At 38.3% G+C, this 27488-nt stretch overlaps 1 long non-coding RNA gene across 1 annotated transcript; it reads left to right on the top strand.

Annotated features, from left to right (window-relative positions):
* On the top strand, positions 1 to 27076 carry LOC102011444. Its single transcript, XR_260460.2, has 4 exons — positions 1 to 168; positions 17957 to 18092; positions 26082 to 26176; positions 26930 to 27076. It is a non-coding gene; the product is annotated as an uncharacterized LOC102011444 (long non-coding RNA).
* Positions 27077 to 27488: the final 412 nt, after the last annotated feature.

The raw sequence follows: 27488 nt of genomic DNA, 5'->3' as shown, positions 1-27488 counted from the left end.
AGAGCCACCATCAGCTGAAATCATAATGCATAAGTGAAAAAACTACCCAAGACATCATGTTTATGCCAGTTGGAATCCCCAGACTAGAGGCATCCTCACAGCCAAGTCAACTATATGACGTTCTTTAAGAACTTTGGAGAATATGGACTGAAGTATCAGATCCAAGAGGTCAGTACCATTCTAAAGCCATGACCTAAAACAGAGAAACATAAAATTGAATCTAGCATCACGTTTCCACACTCTGAATGACAATTATCTACATTTATGTAGTACAATGTTTTTCAAAACAGTTTTTAAGATTTCAGGTCTTATACCTCTTGTAGTATTTAGAAGAAAGACATTATTACCTTCACTTCATTGTATATTGAATATCTGAAATCTATCACTTACTGTACAGCAGCTTTATAAGTAATTACTTGTATGTTATGTATACAAAATATAATACAAAAATATAGAAAGCATACACTTACTATATATGAGCAGTATTGTATTATGCATTGACTGTATTTTTCCATTTTTTATCATTCAACATTTGTCTCTTCTATTAGAATTGAACTCCCTGAGGGTTTGTCTCTTTTTGACATCATTGCATGCTCATGCTGAGTTAGAATGGGGCTAAGCACACATTTGGCATTTGGTACATATTGGTTGAATGAATGTTTAATGAATTTTACACTTGAGAAAGCAAGAGTTAAATGACCTACACACAGTGAACCAGATAGTATACGGAAAAGACAAGTTAGAACAAAAGCCTTCTGGATCCTTTAAGCTTCAACCAGGTTTCTTCCATCATCATAAGTACTTAATGAGGAAACAGTGAGATGATATTTTCTTCCATTCTCCTGTCTGCCTACACCTTCTCATCTCCATTATACCCACCCTCTCACAACTATTGGACTCATCAATCACAAAGGTCTGTGGATACCACTTCAAGAAACAGCTCCAAAAAGGGCTTAGTTAAAGGTTGTGAGTCTTGTAAGCTTGTGACTCACCATGCTGCCTCCTTCTCCTCCAGTGTCCTGAGCTGGTAGGAAATGTCTTTGATTTAATCTTCTCTTGGTTTCTCTAGACTGGATTTTTCTTTAAAAACCTTCCTTTCGACTTTGGATCATGTTCGTTCAAATATCAGAAGTAGAACCAGACAAAAATATCTAATATCCTCTGCTGTAACATTGGCACTGCTTTAATAAAAGAATTTCCATTTCTTCAGACTACACTTTTATTAAATGTGGACTACATGACGAAAGTAAGTGCCAGTGTCAACTATGAACAAAATTATCTGAAGCTTAAGAAAACCAGGGAAGGTTTTCCTTCCTCAAAAAATTTTCTCTATGACCCCTGGTTTGATGGTTAAAATGCTGATACTGACAGAGCATTAGAATTCGGCACTGAAGATGCTGTTTAGAAACCAATGGTCTTTTGCGGGGACATCACCATACAGTACTGTAATGGAAAAAAAAAAAAAACACTGGCTCATATCACAGTATCAGAATGGTCATGTGACATTACTCTCAAGGAAAGGAACACAAAATGGGGACATTCAAGAGGAACAGTTACAAATGGTTTCTTTCCTATTCCCAGTCTTGCTGTTCTGGTTTAAGCTCTCATTTTCTTTTCTCTGAATTATTAACTAATTCCCTGGTTATCTTTCAAATTTAAGACTTTTGATTCATTCTCTGCCTGCACAGTGATAAATGTGAAGCATAAATCTAATCATATTGTCCTCAGTTTTAAAATTTATATATAGTTCACCACCCCTAAAACTGAAATTCAAACTCCTTACTATGTAAATAAAGTGGGCAGTTTCTTGCCTGTTTTTCAAATCATTCTTCTTCTCTCCCACAGGCACCTAGAAATCTCATAAGCCTTTTCCAAGTGAAGCAGGAGTGACCTTTCACTAAAGCCTTGTTCATCTTTTTAGTTTTTCAGCTTAGTTGATGATATTAATAAATTTCCTGACGTCTTATGGAATTCCAGGCTCTGTGCTAAATGCTTTAAATATCCCATTTAATTTTCCCCAAACCCACATGTGCATTCTTATAGCTTATTTTTTAATAAGAAACTGAAGCTTGAGTGCTTCAGCAATTTGCCCAATTTGGTAGTAAGAGCTAGAGTTAAGCTTCAGAACCAGATCTGATGAAGTCCAAAGCACAAGTCAACAACCACAACTTCATAATTACTTCATGCATAGAACAATATCAAAACTCTAAGCATAATAGTTGCACTGTAATTTCTGGAAGGAAAACAAAATTCAAACTCACCACTGCCCTCAGACTGACTAAAAGAAGGAGCATTTTTGCAAAGGTGAGTTAGTGACATAAGAGGTAAGATCTTTTTTAGGTACTACTGTATGGAAAGCACTGAACACATTAGTGGTTCATTGTAGGTAATAAATATTCATGAAGTGAACAAATAGAACACCAATGTAGGGGAAATCTGCAGTCCAACCCTTCCACTAGATTCTTAAAATGTGCCAAGTTAAGCAACACCGGCAAAGTACTAGGTACCTAGATAATATATTCGATCCTTTAGAAGTTGTTAATGGATAAGTTATGCTGTGGAATGATGTCATTGGCCAGTAGAGGCACAATCTACAAGGTCTGGAGAGTTTATTTCACTACATTTCACTGAGATTTTTCTTTTTAGAACCCTTGTGTGAAATGACTTTTGGAAGTAATTTTGCTTTACCAGAGGAAGTGTGCCTTAATGTTAGATCTATGAATCATGGCACCACTATTTTTTTATGATCATATTGTCGACACCATGCATTTGAGTCAAATCTCTGATCTACCACACTAAAGTTCATGGAATAGAAGTTAACCTAAAATTTACTTCATTTTCTAGCTCTACCTTTGTTTTCCATTCTCCTAGTTCTTCTCAACTACATTCATGTTATACTTTGTGCCATTACTTCATTTTTCAACAAATTTTGAGTAAGGCTATCTATCTGCCTGAAGTGCTATAGAGCTTTTTTAAACCCATTCATTTATTCCACATTTAATTATAGATTATACAATCTGTGCCAAGACATTTTGTGGGATACTGAAAATAATAAAAAAGTGAACAAAATAAATTAAATAATAAAATCTTTATGAAGAGTGTCTTCTAGGGGAGGAGAAGACAGCAAATAAGGTCAATAATTAAACCAGTGGATCTCCTAGGTAGTAATGATTGCAAAAGAAATGATATTCTAAAACAGTGTTATGATTCATCTTGACTGTCACCTTGATCAGACTGAGAGATGCCTACCTAGGAAATTAGTAGAGCACACCTCTGAGAGTATGTCTGTGAGGGTATTTCTAGAGATAATGGGTACATAGACCAGCAAACTGAGGGGAAAGATGCATCCTGGGTATGGCACCATCCAAAAGGTTTGTAGCCTGGATGCAACAAAAAGATGAATGGAAGAATCAGCCTGTACTTGCAAGCTCAAGTCGGCTTGAGCAGGTGGATCCATTGATGCTGCCATTACCTTTGGACCTCAGACCCAACTCCCACAGCCGCTTGATGTCAATGCACACTAATGACCCTCCAGGGAGCTTCCAGACCTTCGGTCCCTGATGGCACTGTATCCTTCATCCCTCTTGTTTTGCAGCTTCCAGCTTCTTGGATTAAGTAGTTTCTGGAACTTCTGGCTCTCTAACATGTAACACCAGTTGTGCACTGGACTATTCAGCCTCTGATCCTATAAGCCAACTTGATAGATTCCCTTTCAATTTATATATCATATTATATTATATTTGTCACAGCAGCAAAAAAAAAAGCTGACTAACACAGAAAATTTATACCAGAACAGTGGTATTCTTGCTGTGATGGTACATAACCATATAGTTCAGAAGCTTTGGAAATAGATTGTGGGAGAAATTTGGAAAGATTGGAGATTCAGAATAGAAAAGCCCTAAAATACTGTAAGTAGAGCTTGATAGACCACTCTGATAGAGGCTCAGAAGAGCAGAATGCTGACAAGATCACACAGAATAAAATCTGTGATTATGAGGATTCAGGTAAGAACAAGGACTCTATTGCAAACTGGATTTAATGCCATGCATAATAAATTATGGCAAAGAATTTGTCTACAGTTTATTCATACCCTAAAGCTTTGTGTGAATGAGTGTAAAGGCAGTAGACTAATTGATCTAGCAGTGGAAATTCCAAAGTAACCCAATGTTCAGAGAGTAGCATGGATACTGATGGCTGCTTTTAGCCAGATTTACGGTGAGAATCCAAACAAAAAGCAGGACCAAAAATTTTTGCAAATTTGCATTTTGGTCAAAGAAGAAACACTGCATAGTTGACGACAAAGGAAATATGGCTGCTGGAGACATTAACACCCTTTTAAAAAGCCAAGTACTTTGTACCTGTGCTGCAGACAGTGAACAGGAAAAATGCTTTGAGGGCATCTCAGAAATTTGCCAGCCCCAGTTCATCACAAGCTCAAATGTGTAAAATGATAAATTTCTTTGAAATACTTTGCTTTGTGAGCTCCAGGATACCGTGCTCACTCAGGAAGTGTTTCCCCATGTTTAGCCATCCAGGCACTCAGAGACTATGGCAGTCATCACTGTAGGGGGGCAAGCACTACTCACACTAGCAGCAGACCTTGGTATTCTCCACATAATGCTCCACATAATTCTCCACACAGGTTTTGTAGGAATACAAAATGCAAGAGTTGTGTGGGTGTGGAGACTTCCACAGAGATTTCAAAGGAAGGCCTGGGAAGACAGGGAATCTATTACAGACCTGAATTCTCTTCAAGCAACTGCTGAGAGGGGCAATGAATAAAGTTGTGAGAATAAACAGGAGACTGCAACAGACACCCCAGGAAGCTGGCAATGCAAGGAACATGGAACATGTGCCAAGGAAAGCTGCAAGCACTGAACAGGATAAGCCCAAGAGGGAGAGCTTGTGGGACATAATTTGCAAGGCCCAAAGGTTAGGGCTGATCATTTCCTTTGGAGTGCAAATCCTACCATCACTTGACCCAGCTGTTGGACGTGGAGCTACAGGATCTAATATTTTCCCTGCTAGGTCTTGGGCTTACTTTGGTCTTATTCCTTTCTATCTTTCCTTTCTCCTTTTTTTAGTAATGGCTATGTTTATCCTGTACCTTTGTATCATGGGAATATTCATGTTTTTCATATTATATACACTTTGTATTTTGTATGGCTTCCTGTTTTTATACTGACTTGTTAAGAGTTTGCCTTGAGCCTCTAGGGAAACTTTGGCCTTTTGAGTGGGTCTTTTGAGAAATGATGGAAGTGTTGAGACCTCAGCATCTCTTAGAGATCAATACAATGCATTTTGCATAATAAGAGGTTCATGAGCCTTTTGGGAACCAGGGAAAGATTTTTGATTGTTTGGATAAAACATGTCCTCCAAGAGGCTCATGTTTTCAGAGGTAGAATTTTTGCAAGGTGAGTAAATCATGATGCACTAACTTCAATAGTCCGTTCATGAGTTTGTAGCCTAATGTGCTGATGGGAAATTGGGACTGGTTGAAGTAGGTCACAGGGAATAATCTGAAAGGGTATACTGTTGTCCCTGCTCCTTCTCCCCTTCTCCCTTCACCACTTTTTCTCTCTCTCCTCCTCCTCCTCCTTCTCCTCCTCCTTTTTCTTCTTCTTCTACTCTGTTCCTGTCTCTGTGTCTGTCTCTATCTCTATCTCTGTCTCTATCTCTATATTTCTATCTCTACCCATCTTCATCTCCATCTCTATCTCTGTCTCTATCTCTCACTATCTTTCTCTCTGTGTTTTCTGTTTGCCATGTGATAAGCAGATTTCCTCTGCCATGCTGTTTGTGCTTTGGAGCCAGCTAACCATGGACTGAAACCCATGAAATCTGAACCAACATAAACCTTTTCTCCTTTAAGTTGTGTGTCTCAGGTATTGTTTTTCCAAGCAACCAAAATGTGATGCTAGGGAGTTTCAGGAGCTAAAAAGGTAATGAGCAGCAATGTTATAAATGGAAAGACTCATCAAGACTGTAATGTCTGATTGATGATTTGAGGCAGGTAGGAAAGTAATCCATGAGGATATCTGATAAATGGGAATCCCAAGAGCTAATGGGGGCATCAAGTACAGAACTAAGATGATTTTGAGAGTGATTCCTCTTCTCTGAAGGAGATGGAAAACAACTAGGAATGTACTAAAAGACCACTGGTAAATTAACTCATGTTTTAACAGAAGCACTGTGATTTGTCTGTTGAGAATAGACTTTACAACAAAGAGTATGTTATGATTTGTGTTTACATGTCCCCCCAAAGATTCAGCCAGGAGTGGCTGAATCTAGTGTGTGTGATTGATTCATGGAATCATGCTGGGATTAATGGTGCTAAGACTAAAGGCAGATGATCACTAGGTCAGTCCACTGATTGATGTGGCACCCCCCTAATCCCAGTAGCCTAGATAGAATATAAAAGGCACCAAAAAAATGTTGTTCTGGTCTGTTGTTTGCTTTGCTACCTGCTGCCTACCATGAACTATTTTTCTTCTGCAATGCCTGCCTGCCATGACACCCTGCATTGGAGCCAGCCAATTATGGACTGAAACTTCTCCAAACTCTGAGCTGTATAAATCTTTCCTCCTTTAACTCTGGGTGTTGGGTATTTTTGTCTCAGGAATGAGAAAAATAACTAAAACAGGGTATAAGCAAAATGATAATCCCATAATCCAGGTAAAAGCTGATGATGTTTCACCAGAATGATGCAGTGGAGAAGTCAACAAAATTTGAGTGTATTTTCAACAGAAAGTCTATTATTTCTTAATGCAGTTAACATCAGTTGCCAGAAAAGAGTCAAGAATGCTACCAAGGTTTTTACTATGAATAAATGAAAAAATGTCAGTGAGTGAGGTGTAAAATAGTATGATCAAAATAGATTGTCATAGCTTGAGGTTCAACTCTGATCATGTTAAGTTTAAATATATATTATGTATTCAAGTGAAGATGTCAAATGGGAAATTCCATATACTGCAGAAGAGAGGTTGAAGAAAGATGGATATGTGGCATAGATTTAAAACAAAAAGAAGGGAAATCCAAAGACTAAGTCCTGGATGCTTACATTTAGGAGAAGATGAAGAGAAAAAGAAACAAAACTTGGGAAAACACCTAAAGTAGAAGCAAAAGAAGAAAAGTGTGTCTTTCCAAAACCTAGAATAGGGGCTGGGAATTTAGCTCAATGGCACAGCGCCTGCCCAGCAAGTGCGAGGTCTTGAGTTCAATTGTCGGTATTGGAAAAAAAATAAAAAATAAAAAAAATAAAACCTAGAATAGTGCAACAAATGATAGGTGCAAAAGAGAATTCATTGAATGCTTGAAATGAATGTATGATTACTATTAAGATGGAGATTTAAAAATAGACTATTAGATTCAGTACAATGGAGGCTTATCAATATTTTTGGTCACTGTAGTTTCAGTGAAGATACAGATGCAAAATTCTGACTGGAGAAGAGTGAATAAAATAGATGCACTTGCAGACTGTGTGTATATAACTCTTTTGAGGAGTTTTGCTCTAAAAAGTAGGACATAAATGGCTTGAAGAAGAGTTCCTAGCTTAAAGATTGAAGAAATAAAAGCTAGTTTGATCCATTAGAGAGGAAAGTACTAGTAATGCAAGAAGTGATAGAAACTGCTATCCGAGGGGCTGGGGATTTAGCTCAGCAGCAAAGCGCCTGCCTGGCAAGCGCAAGGTCGTGAGTTCAGTTCCCGGTACCGGAGAAAAACCAAAAAAAAAGAAAAAAACTGCTATCCAAGTGTAGGCATTTACACAAGTGCAGCAGAAGCAGAGCATACAGAGGAGCCAGGAAGAAATACATCCCTTGGGTTGATACAGATAAGAGGGACCGGCAATGTGCAGAACATGTGGAAGTGCTCATTTGTCTTCTATTTTCTCTGCAAAGTGGGAAAGGACGTCACGTGTTACAAGTGAGAACATGCAAGGAAGTCTGGGAGGTTTGTAAAGAGTTGGTTTTTTTTTAAGCATGAAATAGTTGGTGTAGGGACAAAAAGAATGAATGGATCAGGGGAATGCATTATACCTGCTGAGTGGCGCTAACAGTTTACTGGTGACCGGGCCTGTGAGTCATGGTTTTCCCCAGCATACTTTTTCTGTGCCAGTGCAGATGTGGTGGCGATGAAAGAGAGTGAAAAAATAGTAAAACAAATGGACTGAAGGCCCTAATCAAAAGATTTTGCACATTTCAAGGTTATTATACACTCTGCATCACTGAAAATCCTTTTAAATCTTTTTTACAAGTGGATGAAGCATATAAACTGAACTAACACTCACTGCACACAACTCCTGCCCCCACATAGAAGCCCCTCTTATGTTCTTTAATCAACCTTGAATTTTGTTTATATGAGATTTTGCCACATCAGTTTGATGAGCTATCTCTTCCAATTGATACTGAAATGCATGAAGGAATGAACTGCTTTTAATTTTTGCTTTGGACAGATGAATACAGATCTCTTTGCACACAGCACAGGGATCATTATGATAGCTCTGTGATGTCCAAAACCACCTCAGTACTTAAACTGTATCTGACAACTTACCCCTACTCTGCCCCAACAGATATGTTAGCAAAATGGTTTGGATAGAAATGTCCCCCAGCAGAATATGCTGGTGGGCTTTCTTGCCAGTTGGTGAGCTTTGGGGAAATGGTTGCGTCCTAGGACCTCCAACTTCATCCGTAGATTAATCCATTGACAGTTGTAATTTGATGGCATTATTAGAAGGCAATGGAAACTCACAAGTAAGGGCCCAGTTAAATGGAGTGCACCCTGAGGGAATTCCCTTAGAGACAATCTTGCCTCCAGCTCATTTCTCTCCTCCTCCTGGGGACTGAACCCGGAGCATTTGCACAGAGCTACATGCTCAGTCCTTTTTCAATTTTTTTTTATTTTGACACTCACCAATGTGACTAGGTTGGACTGGAATTTGTGATCCACTTGCCCCAGGTACTCATGCTGCTATTACAGATATAAGCTACCAAATCAGGCTCTCTTTGGATCTTCTTTTTGTTCATCTCTCTCTTTGTTTCTTAACCAGCAGGAGGTCCGCATCTTTGTTTCACCACGCCCTTCTAACATAATGGTCTGTCCCACTGCAGTCCCAGAAATGACAGAACCATTGCCATGGACTGAAACCTCTGTAACCGCAACCCACAATAAAGATTTCCCCCACCCTTTAAATTGATTTTCTTATGTATTTTGGTCACAGTGACAGAAAGATAGCATAAGCAGCAAAAATAATCATATTAATATTATTAGTAATATTAGCTTTTGCAAGAATTAAATGAGCTTAATATGTGTAAAGCCCTCAGAAATGCTTTGGCCTATAAATGTTCATTAAATGTTAATTTTTTTTATAATGTAATGCTCTTCTCCCTCCCCCTCCTTCTCAACCTGTAAAGATGACTTTAAGTCACTGGCATCTGTGTAGAATTTGGTTTATACAAATAGAATAATATGTAGATATTCTGAACTCTTTGAAATTGGGAGGATGCCCCACCAAATTATGGAGACTCCTTTGAAGGATTTTAATTTATGTAATGTTGAAATCCCTGGACCTGGTATAATTTCTGTGAAGCAGAATGTGGTTAATATTTGTTTGAATTGAATTGAATTGAATTGAATTGAATTGAATTGAATTGAATTGAATTGAATTGAATTGAATTGAACTGAACTGAACTGAACTGAATTGAACTGAACTGAACAGGACTGAGAATTGGGGTACTCAGAGGTAGTGAAGAGCTAGAGAGTCCAAGACGAGAAAACTCCTGAAAAAAATTATATCTCCAGAAAATGAGAGGGAAGGTAAGAAATACACATTTTTCCTACTTCACAACTTGGGTTGGCATGAACTGATAGCTCTTCCTCTCATTCCCTTGGTAACATCTCTGCTCTTCTAAACCTGGCCACTTGTAACAAAATTTTTGCCAGTTGTCAGGTTAAACAAAAATAAATATCCACCTAGAATGAATATTAGAAGGATTTACCATAACCTTTCAAAATTCCATCCAAAGGATGTTTGAGGATAAATAAAATTGGCAGGGTTAAAACATTGTCTTTAACTCTGTTCATCTTTTTCTCCCTTGCTTTTATAATCTCTCTTTTAAATAAAATATCCTAATTCCAAGTAAAACATCACCCACTCCCATCTTCTTCTGGCAAAAGCAGTTTGACACAAATACGTCTTCCAAAAAAGGACTCTTCACTTCAAGTTGGAAGAACTATCTTTGAACAAAGATGCTTAAGAGATTAATAAACATAATAGTTCCATTGTTAAGAGCAAGAATTTTAGAGATAAGAGCTATTACACGTATAGGAAACTATTCACAATGACAGAAGGTGAAGTCCAAAAGTGTTTCCACCAACCATGCAAGTGAGCAATCTAGGGCAAAGCTTGATTTGCCAGGAAATTGAAAAAATAAATTTCTACTGGCAAACTTCTACCCGAGTTACACTCATGACACCAGACCTTTGTCTGAATCTCCTTGGAAGGTTTGCTGTTGTTCTTAGGGACGAACACTGGAAACACATAAACAAATGTCCCTTTATCCATTTAGCAAGATTTCTCCCATGGGCAAAATGAGATTAAATCCAGTTTATTCTGTGAAAATTACAAGAGATCTGAGATTACCCCGTGATAGGTGGGTAAATTTATTCTTTAAGGAGAAAACATCCATCTCCGATTTATACCATTTGCCAGTCCTACTATTGCCACGATGTCCCTAAGTACAAAGTTACAGGGCACTGCCATCCCACTGCAGTGCACTACTGGTGCTTAGCAGTAAGATAATTGCCTTCCTTCCCGGAATTGGAGCTGAAATGGTTATCGGCTGCTGTACATCCCACAACCAATAGCAGAGGAAGGAATGCGCATTATAAAGCACCCAATTCCCCCATCTCTGGGTTATCTTAAAGAGATTCTTGAAATAGAGTGAATGTGCAAGTTTGAGAAAGGCCACGGGGGTCCCAACAGAAGAGAGAATACTCCAAGCTGTTGCTGCCTTTTCGCTGCACGCTCAGCTGCGCACTGACACTCACTGAAGGAGTGGAACAAGTAGCTAAGTGTAGGTGCTGATTCTATCTTGGTTTCCTACCGCCTCCTTGTTCCCATTGACCATACTGCCAAATCCAGAGCTGTCACTCCTCTGGTCTATCATTGGAAGAAGGAGGGGGTGTCTAACAAGACCAGTAAAATAATTTCATTCCACCTCTTCATAATTCAGCCGAGACTCGAGCTTATATAAAGTTGACCAACCCAGTCAAGGAGAACTTAATTAATGTGATCCAAACAGACAGCATTTCAAGGAGGTATATTTGTTAGTAATTTTCCCATCACCACTCAGCACTGTTTTACTTTGGAAGGCATGGTACCGACACTTGCCACTCCATGGTTTCCTGGGCAAAGATTAATACTGTCTCCATTGTGACAAGCTTTCTATTTGTAGCTGCAGACAGATGGCCCCAGTTCTCTGTGTGCCTCCGTTGCAACCACACTGCTCTGAAATTCTTTTAATTGTGGGGGGGAGGGATTCTGAGCAGAGCGGGTCCAAGGGTCTACATTTCCACTTCTCTTACAGACTCCAAGTAAATTCCATCAAGTATTGAGGCATACCACTGGGAATTTAAGAAGTCATGTTTCTTCCTACTCTTATTTTTCTGAGTCTGGGTAAATCTATGAAGGTCTTTTTCTTTCAACATCCCATAAACTAATGAAAGTAGGTGGAAAAACTCAAGGTCAAGTTGCTAATTTTTTTTCAGAAAGTAAAGTTGTTTTTTGAGTTCCAGAGCCCAAGTGACAATGCAGCATGTCCTGACTTCTCCCAAATAACTTTCAATGCTTGTGATAATCTCTGGAAATGTTTTGGTTTTGGTGAGACACAATTGCAAAGAACAGAGGAGGTGAGAATCTTCTCTCTCTTCTAAAGACAGCTGTCTGAGCACATAAAACAGTGTGTGTGCATGTGTTTTCTTTGCCACACTTTTCTCAGCCCACTTTTAACCCCCTTCCTCAGAACTGATGAACTTTTCCTGCATCTGATAGTTTATATGTTTTACTTGCTCCTCACTAAATCAAACACTGACCATAGAGATCTCAAGATTATTTTTCATTCTTGTGCCCATAACAGAGCCTACCATGTACTAGGTACCGAATAAATATTTTGGTATTAGTATCTCACAATTCCAGATCAGGGTGTGTGTTTAATCCTCAATTCCTCCTGCACTTGTCCCAATGCAGAGTATTACCGCTCTACATGACTAAATAAAGGACAGGAAACAGAGGTAAAAATCCAAACATACAACTACATGGTGCTTCAGCCTCAACCTGAGGACAGACCCTACTGAAGACTATACGAGAGAATCCTCTGGTCCTGTTGTTTGCCAGATCAGTCATGATCCTGGGCCTGCATCCTGTGCTTGACTTAGGTATGGAAATAAGTGATGCCGGCAGCAAAGGGAAGGACACAGTAGCTTCTTACCACACAGGGAACCTAGCAGCACCCTAGACAGCAGTTCCTACTGAAGCATAAGAATGCGTGCCTGCACACACACAATATTCCCCTCTGCCCGAACACCCTGTTTTCACACATTAACTTAGCCCTCCTCCACTGAGGGAAGGAGGTCTACTCTGGTGAGCCCCACTTTATGGAAAGAAACCACGGGGAGACCACACGGAAGCTCAGGTAGTGGAAGGTATGTGGATGCAGAAATTTAAATCCACGATTATTAGTTTCAGTGTTTGTTTGTTTGTTTGTTTTTCCAAATCATGCTGCCGACTGCCTTTTGCCACATGGAACTTTTCCAAAGATTGTACTAATTTTATGCTTCATTTGACATCCAGGGACCTTGAGCCTGGATGAAAGAAATTACCTCAAGAGGGAAAGGTGTCTCAGGAGTGTACAGTGATGGATTAAGACTTGTAAATTACCTTCTGTCAAATTTAATTTGTACTTTTTATTTTTCTTCAGAGGGGCAAATGAAAACTCATAAAGTTGAGTAAATGAACGAAGGGCACAGAAGGCTGAGATATGGTTTCCTTGTGACTCAGCTTCACCAGGAACACACCATGTGTGTGTTCACTGACATCTTATAAAACAAGACTGTCTTTTCAGGACTGTCTGAGATCTCAGGGCCTCAGGTCATTAGCAAAGGGTATGATTTAGATCTGGGGGCTTAGAGAGTTGTTACTGGAAGAGAAAAGAAATATTTTCTTGGATATGTACTTTTAGTCACTGGAAATATATTACTCATCCTCTGCCAATTCTCTGGGAGACACGGCAGCCTTCTCTCAAGCTCTCTTCTGAAACATCCTGAGTCCCAGTATGCCTATATCTTGGCCAAATGACCACTCAGTATACTTTGCACTTGATCTTAGCCAAAAGGCCAAGAAGCGATACTTTGCAATCTAAGAGTGATTTCAAATTTGAGTATCTGAAAGAAAAGCCATGGGGAAATCCCAGAGATAATGACAAAAGAGGTTTAGTGGAATGCTAAGAGAAAACCCGTGCAATTGCTGCAGTTTGTCTAAAATTTGAATCTCTGGGTGCTAAGAGCGTGTTTTTGAGATTACAGTGCATTTAGGGGTACACACAAAAGTCACCAGAACAAGTCTTTCTGTATAATCAAATTTGTCGGTGTAGTCACTACTTATAGTGCCTCTCCTGACCAGCTACTAATTGCCCCAGAACAGAACTCTGAACCTGTGGAGATGTTTATGACTCCAGGAGTTCGTGAAGTAGAACTGCAAAAAATATTCCAGCAGACTGTTCGGCAGGGGCCCTGGAAAAGAATTAGCTGAAATAGCCCTATTCAGACACACCAGTTATAAAACCAACATCCAAAGAGATAAAATATAATGTATATACACAAGGAAATAGAGGCGTATGCGTGCGCACACACCCTTAAGATAACAGAATACTGCCTCTTCCAGGATTTTGTGTCAGAGTTTCTTGATTTGACATAAATATTTGACGTATGCCCTATTTCTTATTTTACCATCAAATCATGCATGTCACTTGTTTACCCCTTTCTCACTGATTATTTTTAAATTTCGAGTAAAGACCATTGACTTAGGGACAGGAGATGCACTCACATTAGTAATATACCTTCCCTTCCCTGTGCCTGTTTTCTCCTCTATAAAATGGAAACAGATATTCTTTCAGTGGGTATAAAGGAACAACTCCAGGTAAGGAATTCAGAACAGGACTTGGTAAATAATAAGTACTTGGTAATTCTTAGTTTTTTTTAAAATATACTCAGAGAAATAATTCTCAGAGCTCTGTGGGGATTAAATGTGACAAGCGATAGTGGAGAAATAGACACTAGTTAGCGGGCTGCTGCCATAACTAGGTGACAAATGACAGAGGCTTAAGTTTGAGTCAAAGCAGTGGAAATAGTGAGTAGTTGAAATCAGAATCTATTTTGAATGTTTTGCCAACAGAACTTACTCACAGAGAGGAAGTGTGGAGTGAGTGAGAGTCACATGGACTCCACGCTGCTAGTGTTTTTCCTGAGAACAGCATGGCTGTTGGTGCATAAAAGGACCAAGAGACCAATGGCTGTTCTGCTTGGAGGTGTTTAGTAAATATCCAAATGGGGGTCAACATACAAGTTAAAAGTGCTTCAAAGTCTGGAAAGTACATTTCTATCTAGGGAAGACAATGATGATAGAGGAAAGAAAGGCCCAAGGACGGCATGCTGAGAATGTCTAGTTTTAGAATGTGATGGAGAAGGATGAATAAGCAAGACAAACTGGGGAGGAAAAAAATGCAGGAGCAGGTCCCAGAGAAGTCATGTCAAAAGCAGAGCGCGTGTGTCAAGTACACCTGAAAGAATGAGAAGTTGAAGGTAGAGATGTGAGTATTGGCTATGTAGAGATAACTAGTGATTTCTATGTAGAGATATGTAGAGATAGATAGTTAGTTATAGATAGTTATAGTTATATGTAGAGATAGATAGTTATCTATGTAGAGATAACTAGAATGAGAAAATCCTGTAATTTCCATAATGAGAAAAGTCTCCATGAACTGGGAGAAATGATGGAGCAAAATTAATAGAACTAAGGATATTTGAGGGGTAAGAGAACTGACGAATCATAACAGATTTTTACGAGTCAGATAATTAATGGTGTTGATCTACGATTTGATTGTGTGAGTGAAACTATAGTTAGACTTGAAAAGGTCTAACTGCGAGACAAGGTACTAATACTCAGAGAAAGAAAGTGACTTGGCTAAGGGAACGAGCTCAGCAAAAGCAGAATTTTCAAGGACTCCTCAGTTCTTTACACATGGGAGTTGCAGCCTGACCTGTGAGGAAAAGTGGAGACAGCATGACATCAGACGTAATGCTGAAGGGATGGCCCATTTTGATCGTGCTTCGACTGTGTGACTCAGTTTGAATGCTGGTTTAAAAGCATCCTTTCAGGGCTGGGGATTTAGCTCAGCGGCAAAAGCGCCTGCCTGGCAAGCGCAAGGTTGTGAGTTCGGTTCCCGGTACCGGAGAAAAACCAAAAAAAAAATAAAAAAATAAAAAATAAAAGCATCCTTTCAGCATGAGAAAAAGGAAGGAACTATTTCAAAAGAAGAAAAAACTACGTAGCCCAAGCTGTAATAGAGAAAAAAGAAGGGAGTTGCAGTGGAGAGTTGCGGGCCCGGTGAAATACTAGAAGCCCATCAAAGAGCAGCTGATGCACCCACACACTCTAGAAATTCATCTTCCACTTGTTCAAGAGAAAACTCAGTCTAATGAAGTCCAGGATAGAAATATCTTCAAAAAAAAAAAAAAAAAACAGTATGTTCAAACTACTTTTTATGAGAAATAGGAAGTGATATTTTCCAGCAAGTTTAATTTTGGTTCTAGTGATATCTTCTTTTAATAATCAGTAACGGCATAATTATAATCAAACCATGCTTATATTTCACTTTTGGAAAAAGGAAATTATTTTGTCCTTACTTTTCAAAAAGGATTTAATGAGATCTCCTTGTAATTAATTTTAAAATTGTCTTTATTTCTAGCTCTGTCTTTAAATAGACTGGGAAATAGATATTCTCAAAACCCTTTTGCCAGAATATTTCTGAAAGCCAAATTATTACATAAATAGAATTTCATAATCTCCTTAAAACAAAAAAAAAAGGTAAGATTTTAAGGCCTATAATATAAATTGTTTGTACCCACAGAGATATCTAACCTTAATTATAGTTAGAGAAAATTTCCCTTAAAACGTTTCCCTCTTGGAATCAAAAAATTGGAAATTATGTGTGTGTGCATGTTAAGGGATAAGAAGGATCACATTTCATGACCACCTGACCAGCTGAAGACAGGGGGAGAAACATAGTTCGATGAAACAGACTGCTTTTAGAAAACTCCAAAGTGACAAGAAATGGGCAGTTCTGGTCTAATTGAAACTCTGCTTCAATCTATATCTAGCACTTTGCTTTCTCTTCTTTTTTACTCCTTCCGCTTTCCAACTTTACAATAATTTGTGGTGGACATATCATCCTGTCACTATCATACCACAAATTCTTTGTGTACTAGATCTGTTTTATTATATTATATCAAATGCCCAGTTCCTGGAGAAAGGTAAATATGCAATCAATTGTCTGAGCAAATGCCTGAATTAAGTCCCAAATTTGTGGCATAATATGTGGATGCCTTCTATGACTATTTTCCTCTTAGCTGTTTCTAGTAAACATCATAATCTCTGAGCCTAAAAATAGATTTATAGATTATTATTCTGTTGCTAAGGTTTTAAAGTTTCAAAATTAAAGAAAATATTATCTAATCTTATAAGTGTACCAGCCTTAACTTATCGCTTAACACTGCTACATTTAGCCTTGACCTTGAACAACAAGGCTGGTACGTTTAGTCTATTATTTGAGAATGTAACTGTCTACCCAATGTATCTTCCCCATGTATTTATATTTCCCAATCTCTTCTGCAACTGAATAGGGCCTTGCAACTGTGTTCTCTCTGATGGATGGGAGGGGAAGTAGTAATAGTCATTTTCAGACATGATCTGTAGAAAACTTTTCAAGATGGACTGGAAACGTAGCTTAGTGGTAGAACACTTGCTTCATATGTGCAAGACCCTGTGTTCAATCCCCAGCATGGAGAACCAAACCAAACAAAGCATAACATGAAAACATCCTCTGAAGTTGCCTTCATACTCTTTCCTGAATTCCAGTCCAGCTGAAAGGAATGGTGACCCCCAGAGGACCCCAATCTGAAGATGGCACTATCGCTCTCCCCTGAAGTCCATGAATGATTATATAAAGCAGAGTCCTCCCTGCTGACTAGAAACATCCACCATGTGCTGTCTTGTAGGAAAAAAATAAATTTTGATTTATTTTGAGCCATTACATTATGTCAATTCCTAGTTCATATAGGTAGCATTTTTCATATAGGTAGCACTTCTAGGCAGTGGGTTAGACCTTCTCATCCAATTTATATTATGAAATACTAGATTTCAATCTACATTTATTCATCTCTAATGCATCAGGTATCACTTATACATTTCACATAGTATCACACCCCCAAGACTTAGTCATCTCGAAAGCCCTCCCTATAAGTATATGATTACAGGAGACATCTGGATATAAACCATAAGAGATAGTTACTAACATTTTTTCTATCATACAAATAAGGAAACTGAAGCTGGAAGAAGTTAAGAAATTGTCCCAAGATCATAAAGTTAATAAATATTGGAGGAGGAACAAAATATAAGTCAACGATAAGTCCAAGTCCACAAGATCAACTGCTAAGTTATACCGTGGTGGTCATATATGGCATGCTTTATGCCACACAAGAAGCACCTCCAAATGCAATTGGTACAAGAAAAGATGACGCCAGCAAGATACCTTTGGGCTAACAACTCTGATTTGGGTACCTCATGTGAATTCTAACAGGTTTGCTGTACTGTGACTGAAAATGGTCTTGTGTTTCCTCCATCTAGGACAAGTCTTTGAGACCTGACAGAACACTTTCAAGCTCACATGCTGTGTCCTCATGCTCAGCAGCTCCGCTCCTGTGTCCTCCTATTCCAGGCACATCCACGGAGAAGGGGGACTAGTTGGGGAAGCCAAACAGAGGTCAGTAGTTCAGATGCTGACCTTGAGGAGGACACACATAATAGGTAACAATACAGAACAAATGAAAGGACTGGTTTTCTTTCACCTAAAATTTTTCATAGTAAGTGGATTTTGGAGATTAAATAACCTGGAACATAAGTCAGAGTTTGATATTTCCAAATTTGACCTCTGTTGTATAAGGGATTTTCATAAATAGCAATTCCATCAACAAATATTGTATTTTTTGTTGCTCTTCAGAGAATTATTTGAGTTAAATCCACTGGACACAAGAACTTAGAATAGGGCAATAACTGTGCTCTGTATTGGAGTTGCATTGGATAGTACTCTTAGGAGACAGTCTATAAAGAATCATACTTTAATTTGCTTGACTTGGTAAAATTAACACTCATCAGTGAATACATCTATATATGGATAGACCTATAAGCAATTCCTTTAAATCACTCTTCAGTTACAGCTTAGATTGAAATTTGTCTACTGTTAATTAAGGCAGCTGCTTATTTGGCTATACTACAAGTTTTATTACCAATATTGAAGCACACAGTATAACCAGCTTTCAAATTACAGAGTCCCTCAGAGACCTTAATTCTCATATCTAGATTTACATTAGTTTGACTTAAAGCTTTGGCTGCTTCATCATCAGCTTTTGGCTCAGGCGTACCCTTTGGTTATGATCTTCTGCTAAGAATCCTGTCCCTAAAGGGATTGGGTTACACGGCAAGCTTTCCTAAGAAGAACTCCCTAGCCAGCCATGTTATCTGCCTGTGGGTACCACGGAATACAGCTTCAATCTGCTATATGTCCTTCACTTTTTCCTGAACTTTCTTGTTTTTTGCGGCCTCACATAATCCCATTGTTAAAGTATGTAGGATCTCAGGTCGCTGAAGAAACAGAAAATTAAAGCAAAAGATTTTAGTTTTGTTTCTTGGTCTCCAGTTAGGTGCCCTTGGCCAGAGCCCTCCCTCCCTTCTTGTGGAACTGTCATCAGAATTGTTCCATTCTGGAACATTTACTGGACTACAGTTTTTGATAGGTGGTATTGTGATGCCTTAACAGACATATAACAATTCTTCACACTTCTTTCTCTCTTATATATCTATTTCTCTTATATTTCTCTCATATATCTATTTCTTATAATTGTACCCTCTTATATTTTTATCTCTTATATCTCTTTTATATATCTATTTTATTTCAATGTGATAAGTAAGTCTAGGTGAGCGCCTTTTTCCTGGACAAGATTAACATGCTAGTTATCATTTGTGTGTCAATTTGAAGGTCCTAAGCCTCCGTCTTTATGTCAGCCTTTACAAGAGCTCCAACATGGGCTATGAGGCTTTTGCCCATAATTACCAAAGTGGAACTTTGCTTTATATGCTACTAGATTCCTTATTAGTGATATTTAAACTGAAATCTTACAAGGAGGATGTGTAATTAACAAAGCAGGACCTGGGAATCATAATGTCATGAACATTCTGTCCTCTGTAGTCATCTAACAACTGAAAAGAGATCACACCTTTATGGGGAATAGAAAGTGCTATCTCTGGAAGGCAAGAGCACATGGCATTGAGGCAGAGGTTACATGGTACCCAGCCCTTTATCTACAAACAAGATATCAATATATAGTCATAGGCACTCAGCCATAGATCCAACAATATTCAATGTGTTTTTTAAATTGTCTGGCAGATGAATTTTCTCACTGTGACAAATTTAGCTGTGTTTGTTTGGTGAGCTTTCACCCTGGACATTATCACACCATCATGGTCAACAAGATCTAAGGCTATTTTGAATACTAAGATTACCCCTGCTATAGACCACATTCCCAAAACACCAAACCAAATAGCACAAGACTAAAGAGCTATGGGAGTCAGACAAGATTGGTTTTAAGCCCCAGATTCCCTGCCTGCTTAATGTTGGACCTTGCTCACCTCATCTTATTAAACATGAGATGGTTTAGAAGGGTAATCGAGATAATGCACACAAAGCAATTTGCTGCAATATCTGATGTAGTTAGAATGCAATGAGTCATGTTTTCTTTCAAGTAATGTTTGTGCAGAGACCTTCTACAACTAGAAAGTGCCTTTGTTTTACTGGCAATGTGCATTGGTCTTGGAACCAGTTCAAGTAAGTGTTTGACATGGCTGTCAATGGTCCCTCACCTCTCATCACCTTTACTCCACCCTCCACCTACTTGGGAGCTGGAAGTTCTAAGTCTGAGCCTCATGGATCTATGCCAAGTCAGACCTGTTGCTTCCTCATCACTGGCAAAAAAGCGTGCTCTGACAGGCAATTGCTTATGTGCATGGAAAAGGTTCTTATTTATGCAGCAGAAATATTATCCTCTGAATTGCAAAAAAGGGCCAAGATCTTGTCACCAGGTTTAGAAAATGAAAGCACATTTTGATACAGTTTTATAATCTAGGAAAGAAAGAAACATTGCTACAGTGCCGTTTATAGCAAAGAATGAAATTCTGCTACAGTGCCATTTATAAGTTTGGGAATTATATTTTGAATTTACTGTGCCCCTGCTCAGGTATTAGGATGGCTAACTGAGGACTTTGTGTGTGCCATTTGCTAGGTTTTTAATATTTTGCTTCTTTTGAACATGTTACCTCATTTATAGGATCTTCTAACTTCTCACATCCAGCTTATATATTATTTCCCCTGAAAATTTAAGTTCTAGGAAGTGAATTAAAATGTCATATCCTGTGTAACAAGACATTATAGCTAAGTTTTGTGTCAGCTATGTTTGAGTGGTGAGTACTAGAGATAGCTCCTAATTGCATATTTTGGTGGAATTGTGAACTTGACATTTAATTACCCTCTTAGGCATCCTCTGGTTTTATTAAAAACCAGCTGAGTCCCAATTCTGATAGTGTCCTACAGCTCCAGAAGATCTGATGGGCTAAAAACATACAGAGCCATTCTGACAAAGGCTGAGGGTCTTGTTAATGCTGAAGTGAATCTAATATTCTATATAACTAGTAAACTTGTTTACTGAATATTCACTCTGAAATTAGTATAGCAAATGCTGCAGATACTGTTGTAAAGTACAATAAAGTCAATGCCTTCAGGTAGTTTACAATCTAATAGAACAAAAGATAATATTAAATATACTCATTGAAGTATACACTATGGTATATTAAGTGCCTGTTAGAATATTCAGTAACAGTTTTAATAAAATTCAAAGCAAAATATTATCAATGAAGGGGAAAATGTCTTTGTGGGAACTTGTGTCCCCAACTTTACCTTGTCTTTAGGACTTGTTGTTAATGATCCCTGTACCAATCTCACTGACTCTTTTGGGATGGGCAAGAAGAATTCATGTAGGGAATTCAAGTGCAGTACAACATTGATAATGTCAATCTCATACAGAAAAAAATCCCAGTTTCCATCATAGTCTGTGACAAATCTAAAATGAGGTGAAAATAAAACCAGTTTGAGAAGACTAGAAGACAAAAACAAAAATGATCTGTAATCTGGTCATCTGGTCTGTTAGAGCCATACCTCATATGTTTTCTGACAGTGACCCCTTTAACTAGCTCCTTTTACATCTCCCCCAGCTAACTTTCTTTTCACATGCAAAAGAATATTTTGACACTTCTGAGTTCAGATCCCCAAGGGGCTCCTTTTGCTGCCTAATTCTCAGGCCTTCCAATTCTGTCTTCCTAAGTTTCCTTAGAGTTTTGGCTGCTTCTCAAGTCTTGACATAGTGTCCACTTCTTGAGGATGGACCTACCTCTATGCATGTGTTACTACCATTACTGTTACCTGTCGTGTTAAGGCTGCTACTATCAATGATGATAATAACTATCACCAGTTACTCAGCACTAATGTCAGTCATCGTAGTAAGTCCTCTACATTAATCATTTTATCTCATCCTCACTACAACTACATAGTGATACTAAGCATTAGGCCAGTCAAGTAACTGATCCAAAGTCAGGAAGTATGAGAACTGGATTTTTCTCATACGTCTGTCAGATTCCATATCTAATGCTCTTAACCATTACATAATCCTATGCTTTTGAAGCTATACCTCATAACATGGAGACAGTTTTGTCAAAGATTCTATATCAAGGAACACTGACCATATATAAGGTAACTTAGGTTGGTGATTGGTTTTATTAAAGTGCAAAGATAAGACAGTCATTATGCCAGACATATATATGTACAATAATTTGTGTGTGTGTGTATATAAATTGGTACCTAAACATGTTTTTCTTTATCTTGGATGGTGGGTGCCATCTTTGATTAAGGTTACTGATGATGATTTGATAGTCCCAGACATTTTCGAGTAAGTATGCCTGAGCCAGGTGAAAATCAGACATTGGAAAAGATGAGTCCTTATTGACCTCTTGTTACTCTCAAGTCTCAAGTAAGGAGGTATAATTATGCTCATGCTCAGATCCTGACATCAAGTTTTGGTTTCCAATGACTCTTGTCAAATTCCTCTGATTATAGGTTTTCTTGCTTGTCTCAGCCTTCTTAGTTGTGCTTGGCTTGCCCCCACGTAACCTGCCATTATCACCACCAGAATAGAAATACTACCTCCTTAGACACACTGAAACATTCATATTTATAAATTAAAGGTCTTTACTTCCCATGGTAATAGTCATTTTTTTATTCTTTCCACAAATTCAGAAAATATCTCATCAAACTATCCAAATAATAGGTTGGATGTTCTCACCAGTTTATTAATCAAAAAGTATAGGCCATGTACTATGCTAGGTGTTAAAGAAAAAAAAAAAGCTTTATGTCCAGGAATTGTCCAGGTAGTGAGAGAGACAATTATACATCACCTCATATCCACAGAACACCTTCAGTGATAAGAGAGAGGGACATAGGTACTCTGTGAGCTCAGGGAAGTGGCATTTACAGCAACTGCACGTGCAGAAATTCCTGCTCTCTATGAAAGTAGAAATTTTCAGCACATAGTTAAACAGTAGCTACCTTTTGCCAGACCCTGCATTCACCAACAGCTGGAAAGATGACACATATAATTGTAGTGGCCATCAAATGAAAGTCTTCACAAATGCAATAACTATGTATCCTATACATACATACTTTCATGATGATCATTTTCACGGTGTTAGTTTCAAGGTTGTCCTCATGTAAGCTAAAATTATGTTTAGAATTTTTACTCCAAGAGTAAATTCTAAGAGTAAATCCTAAGATCCTTGATTTCTCAGCCGGTTTTCGCAACATGAAACATCTTCAATGGAGTTGTTTAGAGATTAGAGATTTTTTTAAAAAATCAAGTGTAAGTTCTCCTGGGAATACTGGTAAGAAGCAGAAATCATGACAAGTGCTTAATCTGGGGCAGACCCTGTGCTAAACATTTTTAAGTAATTGCTCATGGAGTCTCATAGTGTTTTGAGATAGGCACTAAAATTCTACCCCTTGATGGCTCACAATTCCCTTGAGGGCTAGCAACATAAAACAGAGGTTCAAGGAAGTGCAGGAATAGCCCAGAGTCTCACATCGTGAGTCAGGATGCAAATCCACAGTGATTCGTGTCAGAAGAACTGGGCCCAACTGGCATAAGTAGAGATTGAAAGGAAGTCACTGATAGCAGAAAACTTTCCAAGTATAAACATACATCAAAAAGGGAACACTGGGGCTAGAAATTTAGCTCAGTAGTGGAATGCTTGTCTAGCAAGCGGGAGGGCCTGGGTTCAGTACTCAGCATCAAAAAATTTAAAAAAACTAAAGAAAAAGCAAAAGGAAAAACTGACAAAAATAAAAAATAAAAATAAAAACCAAGACAATTGGCACAGAAAAAGGGAACATTGTGGCTGCAGGAGTTTGAGAAGCGTGCAAATTACATCTTACCTAGAATTTTGGCAATCTTTTTTTTTGGTTTTTCTCCGGTACCAGGAACCAAACTCACGACCTTGCGCTTGCCAGGCAGGCGCTTTTGCCACTGAGCTAAATCCCCAGCCCAATTTTGGCAATCTTGAACCTTCCTCACACTACCCTCCCGACGCGTCTCCTAACCTTGACACGCACAACTTTGTGGGGACTTGAAATTTAACTTAATCTTCCACTTGAGAAATTTCAAAACTGGCACACACTAGATTCATACTAGGCAAAGGCCCAATTTCTCCCTCCTCATACAGCAGGCACACTGGGGACTCTAAATTGCAGGAAATGATTATCTGTATCATTTACATCAAAGGGACTATCTTTAAAACCTAGCTGTAGAGAGAACAATTACTGAAGCAGCTGCCAAGGAAGGACCCTCTGCCAACTGGAGGTTTCTAGGACGCAAGGACAGTGGTTGTGGGAACTGTGGTAGGCACTGTGTCGGCATAGTTATGTGCTCTTCAAGACCCCAGCGCCCCCCTAGGGAATGACTAGCCCTTGATACAAAGCAAAAGCTCTCACCACAGTCTAGAAACTGGATCAAACAACCTGCATTCCACTCTACATTCTTCACCTAATTAGTATGTGCTTTAGAAATCTGTTCTTTCAGAAATTCCTGTCTATAGGAGAAGAGAAGAGTTACATGACCACTAAGGCTTTTTCCTACTGTAAATGAATGATTCTTTAACAAATCCTTTTAACTAACATATGGGCAGAAATCCACAGAGAGTACAAGAAATTCTACTCTGAGATGAGGAACAAAAAAAACAAGTAAACTATAACCATGTCCCTAGAGAGTGGATTTATTTTAAGAGCTGTTAGAAATACTAAAGTGATGAGGTCATAAAATGATTACTGTAATGTTACCATTTCAGCCATTGTCTCCTTGGACCTCGTACTCTTTTCTAAAAGTATTAAATATATATATATAGACTGGGGGGGTGTAACTCAGTGGTAGCACACATGCTTAGCATGCATGAAGCCCTGAGTTCAATCATTTGCACCAAAATATTAAAAAATAAAATATACTCCATCACTGAAACAAAAATGTAGAGCATAAGCCAGGAATGTATATCATTATTTCTGCCTCACATTGGGGTTGTCAGGGCCCAGCTAATAAATATATGATCAATGAGTAACAGCATTTAAGAACACGTTCGTTGTAATGAAAATTGAGTAACAGCTATTATACTAAGGATTTTCTGTGCACCAGATATTTTCAATGCATTATCTTTTCAGATGGTACTTAATGTTTATAACAGTCCTCAGAGCTAAGTATTTTTGAACTTACTTTATAGATAAGAAATATAAAGTGTGGAGAATAAAATAGCTTGCAAAATTCACACCAATCATCTGAATTCATCTGACTTCAAACTCACATATTTAACCACATCATTATTTTTCTTCTCTGGTCACTCTTTCTGCATCCTATTGTGATTAAAGATCTCTTAGCTTTTAATCTTTCTTGTGACCTTTTAGACATGTATTTAAGATCATTTGTTGAACTATCATCTGTAGACTCTCTCAGTTTCTCTCATTGTATTAGGGACAATGATCATTATAGTTTGCTCTGGATCCTCAAAAGTAACGACAGGTTGGCAGTGGTTTTCACAGTCATAGGTGATGCTCTACCTCTACAGGCACTTTATACTGCTCACTCCTTTGGTTGTGATAGCTGTTAGAACACACTGACTTTTGGGCTAGAACTCTGGTACTAATGCACACACTGCCCTCCTTTCTGAACCTGTTATTGCCTTTGAAATAATTCTGTAAAGATCTCCTTTCATCAGTATCACCAAAATTAATAATTGGTTAAGGAGCAGTTCTCATGGCAGGACGATTAGCACACGTGACTTGTTCCATTTGCAGCATGCCTCTCCTATGTATGCTCTCAGCATTCATCATTTCTCTGTCTCCTCACATGCATTAAACTTATTTTATGGCCCAAGTCCAATAGCACTTGCTATATCTATGATTATCCACTGCAGAAGAAGGTTTGCCTCCTCCTGGTTGTCCCTCTTGACAAGTTTTCTATTTCTTGCTGTTTAATAGGATTCTGTCAAAGTCCCTCTCCTTTGTTGCCACCCTAAACTAGTGTTAAAATATTTATTCCATCTTTTACTCTTTCAGGGTTAGAAGAGTAGCATCTTTTGCTGTCCCTGTGTCAACCTTAATTCTGCTTTTTGCATAGGTCTTCTCAGCGCTACCTTCCCTCTCCTCTGGATGTAAGTAAATTTTAGGCTGTTGACATATTTACCAAGTATTTTTAACCTAAAACTTATTTTTTTAAAGTTTCAAGAGCTCTAAAAACAACATGAGCCTGGAAGAGATATGTATTATGTTCCTATGTGCACTCGTCTAAGGGCTTTTATAGATCAAGCAAAATTCTAAAATCTTAGATGTAGATGTAAACTGCTTGAAAGGGAGGAGATTGTAAAGAGGATCTTGTTTGGTTTTTCCACTGCAGAGTTATAGACACATGGAATTCTGTGGTAACGAGAGTGGGAGTGCTTAGCTAATTCAGATATTTCAAGAAACACAAAGGAAATTATATTTTATCTACAATAACTCTGTCTAATACAATAGACACTTCTAGTTACATTGATTTGTGTAAGAATTAAACAGAGTCAATGCTGGTAATGATAGATGTCTATTATATTGAGCATTTTTTGTCAAGCTGTTGGTAACTTTCTATATTTTATTATATTTAATCTTTGAGTACAAAATCATTTCTGCATGACAGAATGGAGGCCTTGGAAAATAACTCCTAATATTGTCCATACTAAACATATTAAAGAGCCAGGATCTGAACTGCTTATGCCATTGAAGATGGAAGGAAGGAGTCCTGTCTTTTTCAGGTTCTTATTGTCGGCTACATATATTTGGATTAATAAAAACAGCAAAATATAATATCAATATGTATATCTTGCTTGGTACTTAAACTGTATTTCTCAACCCGGGATGATTTTGCCTTCCAGGGGACATTCAGCAGTGCCCAGGGACACTTTTGCTTGACACAAATGAGGATGCTATTACCATCCTGCAGCAGAGAGCACAGCCTCCACAAGAAGTAATTATCTGGTCCAAAACATCAATAGTGCCATTGGTGGGAAACACTGCTTTAGGCCTGGTTTATAGATTCATGGGAGGAAATTTTTTTAAATAAAAGAATTCTCTCTGATGAAAATGCTGAAACCCATTGACTGTGCTTAGCCAGAATGTAATAATTAATCGACAATTATTTGTTGGATACATGAATTTCTATCTTTAAGGAGGAAAACTGGTTTTTCCCCCTTAGCTTCACTTCACTTTGTGGTATTAATTGCCTCCCTGCCGTGCTGTCGAACTTCACCATGCAACACCCAGAAGCTTCAAAAACACACATGCTAGGACTCCAATGTTAGTTTTTTTACTTCATGAGGTCTGACATGGGGCCTGAGATCCCACATTTCTAACAAACTCAGGAGAGGCTGCTGCAAGCCCGTGGACCACAAATGAGTATCAAGTCAGCTCACCTGCTCTTCTGGAGGCTTCCTC

Source organism: Chinchilla lanigera, unplaced genomic scaffold (assembly GCF_000276665.1).
Source record: "Chinchilla lanigera isolate Chin_1 unplaced genomic scaffold, ChiLan1.0 scaffold00016, whole genome shotgun sequence".
NCBI lineage: Eukaryota > Metazoa > Chordata > Mammalia > Rodentia > Chinchillidae > Chinchilla > Chinchilla lanigera.
Note: the sequence above shows the minus strand (reverse complement) of the source record. Positions and strands in the feature narration are given on the sequence as shown.